Source organism: Carcharodon carcharias, chromosome 1 (assembly GCF_017639515.1).
Source record: "Carcharodon carcharias isolate sCarCar2 chromosome 1, sCarCar2.pri, whole genome shotgun sequence".
Lineage (NCBI taxonomy): Eukaryota > Metazoa > Chordata > Chondrichthyes > Lamniformes > Lamnidae > Carcharodon > Carcharodon carcharias.
Window position 1 is genome coordinate 139,765,569 of NC_054467.1, and position 12,413 is coordinate 139,777,981.

The 12,413-nt window shown below is 46.3% G+C and overlaps 1 protein-coding gene across 1 annotated transcript in view; it reads left to right on the top strand.

The window, feature by feature from the left end:
- The window catches only part of LOC121275380 (putative methyltransferase NSUN7), a 156,981-nt gene that overhangs the window by 13,350 nt on the left and 131,218 nt on the right, over nucleotides 1-12,413 (top strand). The gene's annotated exons all lie outside the window — the stretch shown is intronic.

Below are 12,413 nucleotides of genomic sequence, written 5' to 3' on the forward strand. Positions count from 1 at the left end.
CTTTGTTGCTATAGTTACCCTGCAACCTGTACTGGAATGTGTGTATGTAGGCATTGGGTTTTAGTTCAGTTTCATTGGTGGGCTATTCAACTGTTGAGATAATACCCATAAATCTTGTTCACAGATTCACAAATGAAGAATAGCTATTTGGATTAGATATTGGAAAAAAGCTGGAACCCATGAAATTATACCTTAGCAAAGAACCATTGCTGTTAGGTACAAAGGGGAAAGAATTGCTGAGAACTTTATTTTCCTCTGAAGGAAGATTAATTCATGCTTATTTTATTTACTTTAACTGTGTAGAGCAGGCTTGTCCAACCTACTTGCATGGGGTTGCGGGGAGGAGTGGGGGCACATTTCTATTTTTCTTCACTCAAGGGGCCAATGAACAAATATCAGAACAATAAGATTGGCACAACATTAAATATGAATTTCAAAGAAAAAGTTGAGAATGAAGAAAAGAAACAACTAATTGAGCAAAAATATAGCAATGTCAAAGCAATAAATTCATAATTTAAAAAGAGTAATTAACAAAGCTAACCATTAAAGTGTGAGAGGGTCAGAATGTATGTGTCTGGCCCACTCCCGGGCCTGAATTTTCCCGTCGGCGATTTGGGGGTGGGGCCTGCTCGCTGAAGGGAAAATGACACGGGATGACATCGGGAGGAACCCCCGATGTCATCCTGCTCTATTTAAATATTCAGGAAGGCGGGCGGACAGCGAAATCAGCTGTCCGCCTGCCGACCTGTCAGTGGCCAACTGAGGCCATTGACAGAGTAATTAAGGTAATTAATGGCCCTGCCCGTCCAATCTTAAGGCTGGCGGGCAGGCCAAGAGCCGCTGCGGCTTCTGATAAAACATGAAACCTCATCCACTGGCAGGATGAGGTTTCATGTCCATTTTAAAAATCTTAAATCTTTATGTGAGATTTATTAACATGTCCCATATTGTGTGACATTGTCACATGAGGGAGACATGTTAATATTTATTTTATTTTTCTATTTTGACACTTTGAAGCACTGTCAGTAATCTCCCTGAGATGGCGGCGGGGCCTGCTTCGGCGGCGGAGTTCAGTTGCCTGCCCACTGCCGAGCTGGTGGGGCCCGCCTGCCAACCAAGGGCAAAATTCTGCCCCCAGCCTCAGGGTGCCAATTCATGCACCCTCGCCCACTGTGTGTGTATGTGTTGGTGGAGAGGGTGAGTGAGAACACAGACTGAGAGTAAGCCAGATACATACATACTCTCTCTCTCACACTCTCTCACACTATCTCACACTATCTATCCCTCACTCTCTCTCTCACTCTCTCTCTCACTCTCTCTCTCACTCTCTCTCACTCTCCCTCACACACTCTCTCACACTCTCTCTCACACTATCTCGCACTCTTCACTCTCTCACACTTTCACTCTCTGACATTGTCTCACACTCTCTCTTGCACTTTCTCTTCACTCTCACATTCTCTTTCACACTCTCTTTCACACTGTCTCTCACTCTTTCTCTCTCACTCTCTCTCACATTCTCTCTCACACCCTCTCACTCACACTCACACTCTTTCACTTATACTCACACTCTCTCTCACACATTCACACACACCCTCTCCCTCACACCCTCTCCCTTTTACTCATCTCTCAGTCTTTCACGGACTCGCTTTCTTTCTCTCCCTGGCTTGCTCTCGCTCTGTCACACACACTCGCTCTCTCACACGCACTCACACTCTTGCCTGCTCTCCCGCCCTATCTTTCACCATAGTACCAAAATGGCTCTTATCAAAGTCACAAATTATGTCCCATGTGTCTGTGACAAAAGTAAAATAACCATCCTCAACTTTGCCAGCCTGTCTGCGGCTTTTAAATGGTTAACTACACCATCTCCCTCCAACATCTCTCACTATTGTCCAGTTGGGTGGGCCAACACTCGCCTGGTGCTATTCTTATCTATCTTATCCAGACAGTCCAGAATTAGAGAAGCCAGCGAATCGCCTGCAGCGCCTTCTGTTCCCGCTGCTCTGGTATCTCCCAAGTATCTATCCTTGGCCCCTCCTATTTCTGACATGCAAAAACCTTTGGCAACATCATCTGCAAAGTGTCAGTTTTCATATGTACATTGATGACACCCAGCGTACTTCACCACCATATCTCTTGAGTCCTTTGCCACCTCTAAATTATTTGACTGCTTGTTCAATATCCAGCACTGGGTGAGCTGAAAGTTCCTTCAATTAAACACTGGAATAACCAAATCCATTGTCTTTGGTCCCTCCTCTAACTCTGTTCCCTAATCATTGACTCCATTCCTCTCGCTGACAACTCTCTGAAGCTGAACCAGACTGTTCACAACCTTGATGTCATATTCAACCGGAGATGAGCTTCTGATCACACATCTGTGCCATCATTATCACTGCCTATTTCCACCTCCGTAACATTGTCCAACTTCGCCCTGTCTCAGCTTATCCATGCTTTTAACTCTAGACTTGACTATTCCAAAGGACTCTTGGCTACTCTCTAGGGAGAATTTTCTCCCTGTTGGGGGGTGTTGGATGGGAGCGGGCGCGCAGCTGGTCGCCGCCCAGGATTGGCTGCACACTGCCATTTTACGTGGGCGAGCCAATTAAGGCCTGCCCAGCGTGACGCGCACTCAGAAGCGCTGAGCACTCCCTCTGCAGGCGGGTGGAGTAGGCTGAGTTGGGGCCTGCGCTCTTTCGCACATGCATGCGGAAGAGCGCAGAAATCTCTCTGAGGCATAGAGTTGCCTTAGGGAGATTAGTTTGATATTTAAAAGATTTTAATGAAAAAATTTTTAAGACTTGCCTCCTCATGTGACAGTGTCACATGAGCTGGGACATGTTAATGAACTTTAATAAAAGCTTTCATTCAATTTATAAACGCTTCATGAAACCTCATCCCGCCTGTGGATGAGGTTTCATGGTAAATGCAAAGGCCGCATGGGATCTTTGCCTGCCCGCCAACCTTAAGGTTGGACGGACATCTCTGTTAGTATATTTTAATTGGTGTTTAAATAGCCTTAATAGGCCTTTGACAGGTCAGCGGGAGCTCAGCCGACTCTGGTGCGTGCCCGCCGAACTGATGATCAGAATGACGCGCGGGACGCACGCCCGACCATGCACACCAACCTGAAGATCCTGCCCTCTGTAAACTTGAGGTCATTCAAAGTTCTGCTGTCAGTGTCCTTACTTGCACCAAGCGTCATTCACCAATCACCCTTGTGTTTGCAGATTTATATTGCCTCTCAGTAAAGCAATGCATCAGTTTTTAAAATTCTCATCCTTGTTTTTAAATCTTTCCATGGTTTTATACCTCCCTATCTCCGTGATCTCCTCCAGTCCCACAGCCATCTGAGATATCTACACTGCACTAACCCTGACTTCTTCAGCATCTCTGATTTTAATTGCTTCACCATTGCTGGCCATCTCACCCGCTGTTAAGGCCCTAAGTTCTGAAATTACTCCTCAAAAGCCATCTGCCTCGATCTCTGTTTCGTCTTTAAATATGCTCCTTAAAACTTACATCTTTAACCAAGTTTTGGTCATCTCCCCTAACATTCCCTTATGCAGCTTGGTGCCAAATTTTGCATTATAAAATGTTCTTGTGATATTTCTTGGGATGTTTTATTGCATTAAAAGCACTATATAAATGCAGGTTGTTCCTCAGTCAGGCAATGAATACGTATCTCCCTTAATCCCATTAATCCCAGTTTTGCTTGAGCTCCTCACTACCAAGTTCTGTTAAATGCTGTCCTGTTGTTGAGGATTGTTACACCCACCTCTCCTCATCTATTTGCATCTGGATCAAGGCTGTGAAGAGATTTGAAGTTTCATAGTTCCAGATGAGTACATATAGCCTAATAGCACTGTCGATGACTCTTTCCGTCACTTTGATGATTAGGATCAGGCTTATGGCATGATAATTCACTGTATTTTTTGAATAGGGCATACCTGGGTAATTTCCAATTTTATCGGATCAATGCCAGCATCATAACTTTACTGGAATGGATGGTTAGTGGAGATAATTTGTGGTGAACAGAATGAATTTTAAGATTGTCTTCAAAAAATGATGCATACAACAAATTATTTTGAAGTGCGGTTACCTTTTGGGGTGAGCACAGCAGCCATTCGTGCACAAAAGATCTTACAAACTGCCAAGAGCTAAACGACCAGTTAATCTATTTTTGGTAGTTATGGTTGATGCAGCATTGTTGTTTGATTAATTGGGTGATGGGTTGGGGGAGAAACTCCTTATTCACTTTTCAAAATAGTGGCATGGAATCTTGAACATCTATCTAAATTAACAAAACAGATAGTTAATTGTTTTATTTACCTACATAATGTTCACTGCATTTCAAATTAATTCATTTGCACGTTAAACATTTTGAGATGTTTCTGAGAGACATGATAAGGCGCTATAAAATTTCAGCATGAATTGTCTATTCTAATCCACTTTCCCACAAGCACTTCAATAAATATTAAATATTATCTAATTTTGTATTAAACGTCATGATTGGTTGCTTTAGCTACAATGGCCACTTCCTTGCATTTTGTATTCCAATCACTCTGCGTCAGGAAATTTCTTCTAATCTTCCCCTTTATGCTTCTAGAATGAATCTTATTTCTTTCATGAATACATTAGAAATAATTTTTCATTATTAATTGCACTCTCAAATCCTTAGCTTTTCCGTGAGAGCCCCTTATCCCTCAGCCTTCCTGCTGTACTGAACATCAAATAGCCTGGGTTTCCCTCACATTCTCCATTGATGATATTTATTTTGATGCTTTTAGTATGGGTAAGGCTGGAAACCCAGTAGCAGAGGCCAAAGGAGGGATAGTAAAAGGACTTGATGCAAATTAATCGACAGTGGTAGATGGTATTTACTCCAGAATACAAAAGGAAACTAGGGAAAAGATTTTTGACGCACTGACAATCATTGAATGAGTCACTGGTTTTTCTCTGAACTGCACCCAGGATTTGCATTTCTTTGCTTCTCATCACTGGAATTCAAGGTGTGGTTCAGATAATGCCCTATACAGTTTCAGTATGACTTCCTTTGAATTGTACTGTATTGCTTTAATTAGGTACTTAGACATGTTAAGCATCGCTTCTCGGCCTTTTGGCTAAGATCAAGTGTAGTTGTGAAGCGGTGGCTATAAACAGTCGAGCCCCATACCATGGGGTCGGGTGGCGGTGAAGGACAGCGAAGGACGAGCACACATGGATCGGGCCTTCTTCATCAAACGGATCCTATTTGGGAGTCATGTGGATTTGAAGCTGCGGAGATCTACTCCCTGCAAGACTTCCCCAGTGCTGGATATTTCGACGTGACCTTCAGGAGTGTAGCAGCTTGCGTCAAGTTCCTGAAGGTGTTTGAGGAGAAGAGAGACCAGCCGGAGATAAAGATCCTTTGCAACAGGACCGTGTGGTGACTGTGCATCTCTACAGCCCCCCACGTCCCTGCTGCCGATGTGCTCACCTTCCTCGCCAGGTACGTCGACAAGGTTGGGAGCCGCACCGAGGTTAGAGATGGCTTCGGGATTTGGACAAGCAAACGCCAGATCAAGGTCACACTAAAGGCCAATGGTAAGGGAGCCAGCCTCCACCCTCCTTCCAGCTTCGCTATCGGGGGAAGCCATGGCTACCTTGTCTACACTGGGCAGCCCAAACTTTGTTGCTCATGCGGCAAATCTGGTTATGTGGCGGCCAGTTGCCGCACCGCCCTCTGCAAGAACTGCAAGCAGGAAGGGCAACAGACAAAGGGCTGCAAACAGACTAAGTGCTGCAACCTGTGAGGCAAGGCAGGCCACCTCTACAGGACCTGCCCCAAACACTGCCTCACTTATGCACAGGCAGCCAAAGCCAATGAGGGGGAAGCAGATGAAATGCTTCGTGTCACTATTACCAAGGACCCTTGCAACCCTCCAACTGCCTAGGTCCCCAGTGAGAACAATGGGACAAAGGAGGGCACAGAGAGAGACAAGGTGGAGGAAAATATTGAGGCAGCAGACAGCCAATCAACAGCACTGCCCCCTGAACCTCCCACTCCTCAGGAGAGCGAATCAATGTAGGAGGAAGCAGGGGAAAATCAGCAGGGGGAGTGGCAGCTGGTGAAGAGAAAAGGAAGAACGAGCTAAGAAGGGACCAAGCCACTTCCCAGACAAGTGGCAAGAGGCATCTCCCATCTGACACGGATGACAAGGGCAGCTGCTCTTCGGACAAAGAAGGGCAAGGGCAGCACCTACAGAAGAAGCGGCAAAGCTCTAGGGAGTTGGAGGACGAGACACCCGAGCTCCAGAACATTGGAGACAATGAGGAGAGCAGTGCACCCCAACTTTGCCCACAACTCGAAGAGGCCAGCGCACCCCAACCCCAGGAATCTGGGAAGCCGGGAGCAGCAACGCCCCTGAGGGGGAGAGGATCGGAGAGACTTCTCCAACAGAGAACATTTCAAATCTTGTTCCTTGCATGAACCCCCAGATGCCACCTGAGTGGAACATCTCCAGTGGGGTGGTTCAGGACAGTTTCCTCAGCCCATCCAAAGTGAGGCAATTTGTGAACACTACGGGTATGCAGGAGCAGACCAACTCTCAAAGACAACAGGTTTGGTAAGAGACTAAATGCTTTAAAATGGGTGTAAAGATTGTATCCATAAATGTGCATAGCATTAAATCTACTACGCGATGTGTTGCGACCTTGGACTACCTTGCCAAGGTCAAAGCTGACCTGTTGTTTCTGCAGGAGTGTGCAATTCCACACCTCAGCTCCTACAGGCAATGGTCACGATGGTGGTCCCATGGGCCATCGATCAGGTCGGGAGGAAACGACTCTCGTTCCTCCGGCCTGGGTGTCCTGCTGCGGGGAGGCAACTTCACCGTCTCCCAGGTTAAGGAGGTGGTGGGCGGGCGCCTCCTCCTAGCAGATGTAATGTACAAGAATACTCCACTCCAGTTAATTAATGTGTTCACCCCAGCACAAAAGGGCGAGCGGCTGGCGGTCTTTCAGCAGCTCCCACTGCTGCTGGCGACCTCCAGGCCGGTCATTCTGGGCGGTGACTTCAGCTGCATCATCGATGTGGCTGGATGATCCGGTGGGGCCGACAGCAGATTGGACGCTACATCCAGATCTCTGATGGAAACAGTGAAGGATGCCAAGCCGCACGACATCTTCAGCAACCCTGCGTAGATACACCTGGTCACGGCCAGACGGGTCCATCCATTCCAGGATAGACTTCCTGTTTTTGTCCCGTGCGTTCGCATTCAGATCCACTGACGTCAAGCCGGTATTCTTCTCTGACCACTGCCTCCTACTGGCTGATTGCCACTTAGAGGAAGACCAGAGGGTTGGCAGGGGGGCAAGGAAGCTAAATGTGCAACTGCTGACCTCAGAGAACATTGAGGAGCTCAAGAGGGATTACAAAGGTTGGAGAACCGTGAAACCCCTCTTTGAGTCCCTGACACACTGATGGGAAGCGATCAAGGGAAACATGAAGAGGTTTTTCATCCTCAAAGGCGTCCAGAGAGCTAGAAAGGAACAGAGAGAAATGTCCCAACTCCAGAAAAACATGCAGAACCTGCTGCGCCTGCAGTCGATGGGGGTCGATGTCAAGGAGGAATTCCAAGAGCTGAAGAGCCAGCAAGCCTCGCTCTTTGCCTCGGAGGCCTCTAAGGTCATCTTCCATTCCAGAGTCCGCTCCGTGGAGCAGGATGAGACATGCTCACATTTCTTCCAAAAGATACACAGAGAGAGCTCTGTGATCAGTAGCCTGAAGGAAGAAGACGACTCAGTAAAGTCATCACAGTCCGACATTTTGAGAATCAGCAAATCCTTTTATGCCGGATTTTATGACGTGAAGCCCACAGACAGCACAGCCTCCCAATCCTTCCTGTCCTCTATCATGGAGGTCTTAGACGACAGTACACGGGAGAGCCTGGACAAACCGTTAACTCCTGACAAACTGACTAAGGCCCTTGAGTCCTTCGAGAAGAGTAAAACTCCTGGAAGTGATGGCTTGCCGGCTGAGTTGTATTCTACTCTGTGGGACAGGATTGGCCCAGACCTGATAGAAGTGTACGAGAGTATGCTTCTGGCTGGCAGCATGTCAGAATCCACGAGGAAAGGCATCATCACCCTCATCTACAAGCACAAGGGGGACAGGGAGGAAATTAGAAATTGGTGACCCATTTCACTGTTGAATGTGGACTATAAGATTCTGTCCAAGGTCATCGCCAATCGGGTCAAGTCCACTCTGGAATTGGTGATCCACCCTGACCAGACCTGCGCTGTGCCCGGCAGGAAGATCTCTGACAGCCTCGCGCTACTCAGGGCTACAATTGCCTATGTACAGGACAGGGGTGTGGATACCTGCCTCATCAGGCTGGATCAGGAGAAGGCCTTTGATAGAATATTGCACACCTACATGGTGGATGTGCTCTCCAAAATGGGGTTTGGGGAGGGAATTTGCAATTGGATCCAATTGCTGTACACTAACATCAGTAGTGCAGTCTCAATCAATGGGTGGGAATCAGATAGCTTTCTTATTAAATTTGGAGTCAGGCAGGGCTGCCTTCTCTCCCCTGTCCTTTTTGTGTGTTGCATAGAACCCTTTGCTGAGTCCATCAGGAAGGACCCGGGCATAAGAGGAGTGATGATCCCAGGCAGTGAAGGCTCTCAGGTCAAATCCTCCCTGTACATGGACGATGTCGCCGTCTTCTGCTCAGATCCGCTGTCTGTGTGCAAACTGATCCACATCTGCGACCAGTTCAAACTGGCCTCGGGAACCAAGGTAAATCGTGGAAGAGCGAGGCCATGTTCTTTGGGAACTGGGCTGTCTGATCCTTTGTCCCCTTCACCGTCAGGGCTGAGGTCTGAAGGTACTGGGGATATGGTTCGGAAGGACCGGTGCATGTGTTAGAAACTGGAAGGAGCGAGTGTTTATGGTGCAAAGAAACCTGGGCATGTGGGAGCGACGCTCCCTCTCCATTGCGGGTAAGAACCTGGTCATCAGGTGTGAGGCACTCTCGCTGTTGCTGTACGTGGCGCAGGTCTGGCCCATTCCATACTCCTGCGCGATGGCGATCACCCGAGCCATCTTTCGCTTTATCTGGAAGTCGAAAATGAATCGTGTCCACAGGGACGTGATGTACAAGCCTCTAGATAAGGGGGGGAAAAATGTGCCCAACATCGCCCTCATACTGATGGCCACCTTTGCGTGCAGCCGCATCAAGCTGTGCGTAGACCCTCTGTACACAAACACCAAGTGTCACAACGTGCTGAGGTTCTACCTGTCCCCGGTATTGCAAAGGATGGGTCTGGCCACGCTACCGCGGAACGTTCCAAGTAGTTGGACCGTGCTGTACCACCTGTCACTCGTGGAAAAATTTATGCAGAGAAACACCTTTGACCACATGTCCATCAGGCAGTGGTCGGCACGTAACGTCTTAGAAGCCCTATGGGAAAAGGAGAGGGTGGATCCTGTCGGATGTTTCCCCTAACAGACTGTCAAAGTCATTTGACAGAATGCCTCATCACCAGAACTTTCCAACAAGCACCAAGATGTAGCTTGGCTGGTGGTGAGAAAAGCCCTCCCCGTCAGATCCTTCCAACACGTCAGGAGTCTCACCACCCCTCTGCACGTTACCCTCGAGGTGGCTGTGATGGGGACGAGACCGTTGTTCATCTCCTTGTGGATTGTACCTTTGTAAAGGTCTGGAGAGAGATGCAGTGGTTTCTGTCGAGGTTCACTCCGAGCAGTTCTGTGACACAGGACTCTGTGCTCTATGGGCTGTCCCCAGGGACACACACCGAGACAAACATCAACTGCAGCTGGAGGATCATCAACTCGGTGAAAGATGCTCTTTGGTCTGCCCGAAACTTGTTGGTCATCCAACACAAATAGTTGTCCCCAACCGAGTGTTGCAGACTGGCACATTCCAAGGTCCAGGACTACTTGCTGAGGGATGCACTAAAGCTTGGGGCAGCCGCCACAAAGGCGCAATGGGGAAAGATCACTGTCTGAGACCTTTCTGCCATAGCGCACCGATTGGCTGGGAATTGTTTAGAGCCTCTCAGGCTGTACAGCTCAAAATGAATGTATGCATTGAATAATAGTTGTATTATAATTGTATTGAAGCACCTCAGAGTGCAACATGATGTATGTTGATAACTCCAATACCATTGTCTAACCATATTGAAATGATTGTAATATTCATTGATTGTATTGATGCACCTCGTGATCCATGTGCAAAAGTTGAATCTGATTGTACTTTTGTGATGGTGATTTTGACATGTTTATAATGTTCTTCCAGATATTTTTCAATAAGAATAAGGTATATTTTTCAAAAAAAAATTAAGCCTTTCTCTCAAATTCATCATCTAATTTGCTACCTAGGCTGAATTCACCAACAGCAACAAGCAGAAGTGATGATAGGTGCTAATTGCCCAGACAGGATTCATTCTTCCATTGATTCATAATTTTTATAAAGACTCTTTTTTTGAACAAAAAGTGGAATTGCTACACTACCTGCCCAAAAAGTATCTATCTTACTCTTTAAAGAAAATGTTGTGGTTTTTACTCATTTTAATAACTCAACTTACAATGTTTCCTGTATTCATTGGAATATTACATGGAAGTAGAAGTCTTTTGGTGCTGATAAGGTGAGGTTACTTAATATCTACTTTCTGTTCTGGAATGAAGGACAGAATTCCACCGTGGCAGAGTGGGAATTTGAATTCATTTTAAAATATCTGGAAACAAAAGTTGGTGTCAGTAAAAGAGACCATGAAGCTGTTGGATTGTTATATAATTTTAACGGGTTCGCTTGTGTCCTTCCTTTTAAGGAAGTAGACCTGCCACCCTTACCCTATGCCTGACTTTTTGTCCCAGAACGATGTTTTTGACTCTTAACTGTCCTCTGAAATGGCCTAGCAAACCACTCAGTTGTACAAAACACCGCATGGACTGCATGCTGAATTTTATGTGCATGTTTTTGGCAAGTAGCAGAATTTGGTGGAAAGAATTTAGAGGGAACACTTGGTCTGATCCAACAGAGTTCAACCACTGCACTTACTATGGGACACAGTTCTAAGATTCATGTGCATATGTCAGGTTTTTGAGTGACCCAGTGGCCAGTGGTTCTTAAAGAAATTATTGGAGACTGCTCAGAAAAGACCATAAAACGTTTTCAAAGTTAAATGTATTTGCAGCTAGAAGGCACAGAATCCTGTGACAGGATAGTTTCTTACAATGCAAATTTATTGGGTCCTACGCTGGTTGTTGATCACGCTGTAATATTCAGGTACAAATCAGTGGAGCTTGTGCCATGCAATGCCCTCCCTTTGTGCCAGACCTTGAGCTGCCCAACTAATGTTCTTCAAGAACCAGAAACTTGAGGCCTCTACCAGAAGAGAGGCTCTGAATTGTACACATGTTGAATTTGCAGGGCTTGGAGAAAGATGAGAGGAGTGGGATTAATTCCATAGCTATTTCAAAGTGCCAGCACAAGCATAATTGGCTGAACGATTCTATGATTTTCAAGCAGGGTTAATATGACAATGATTGTAATTATGAACAACATCCAAATTGTTTTAATTGGCACAGCTGAAATTACTTTTAGCAGTATTTTTTATGGGCTCGCTTTCATATTTATTTCTTATTCCTTTCTCCTACTTCATAGTTCATATCTTCAAGAGTCAACATCAATCCAGACATTATATTTGAATATTTCTGTTAAACTATGTTGATGGCATGAGGCACATTAAATTACCTTTTAGGTGGAAATGTAAGCTTTGAGAAGGATACAAAGAGGCTGCAAAGAAACATAGGGCAGGATTTTTAGCACATCGGGCAGGTGGGCCCAGGAACGGTTGCGAAACTGACTGCCCCCTGCGATTGGGCCCCAACCGTGATTTCATGCTGTCTGTCCAATTAATGGCCAGCCAGCGTAAATCATGCGCTGCAACACTGAGTGCCGCCAGGGTGGGGGCAGGAGGTGGGCAAGTTGTGCCTTTGCACATACGCACGGGTGCATAACACTGAAAGCTCCCTGAAGGCACAGAGCTACCTCAGGGAGCTGAAGATTTTTAAAAACATAAATAAAGAATTTAAAAATGTTAAAAACATGTCCCCTCATGTGACTCTGTTGCATGAACAGGGACATGTTATAAATGAGATTTCAACATTTTTATTTTATTTCTAATTCCTGTTGGAAAATTCATCCCTCCCATGGAGATGTTTCATAAAAAATCCAAAGACCGCCTGGCCGATTCGCCTGCCCGCCAATGGTAAGGTTGGACGGGCAGCGAAAAATTGCATTTAATTATTACTTTAATGCCCTTAATAGGCCTGTTAATGGTTGGCAGGCACGCTGCTGACTCCTGTGTACGCCCGCCGACCGAAATATGTCACGAGTGCGCAA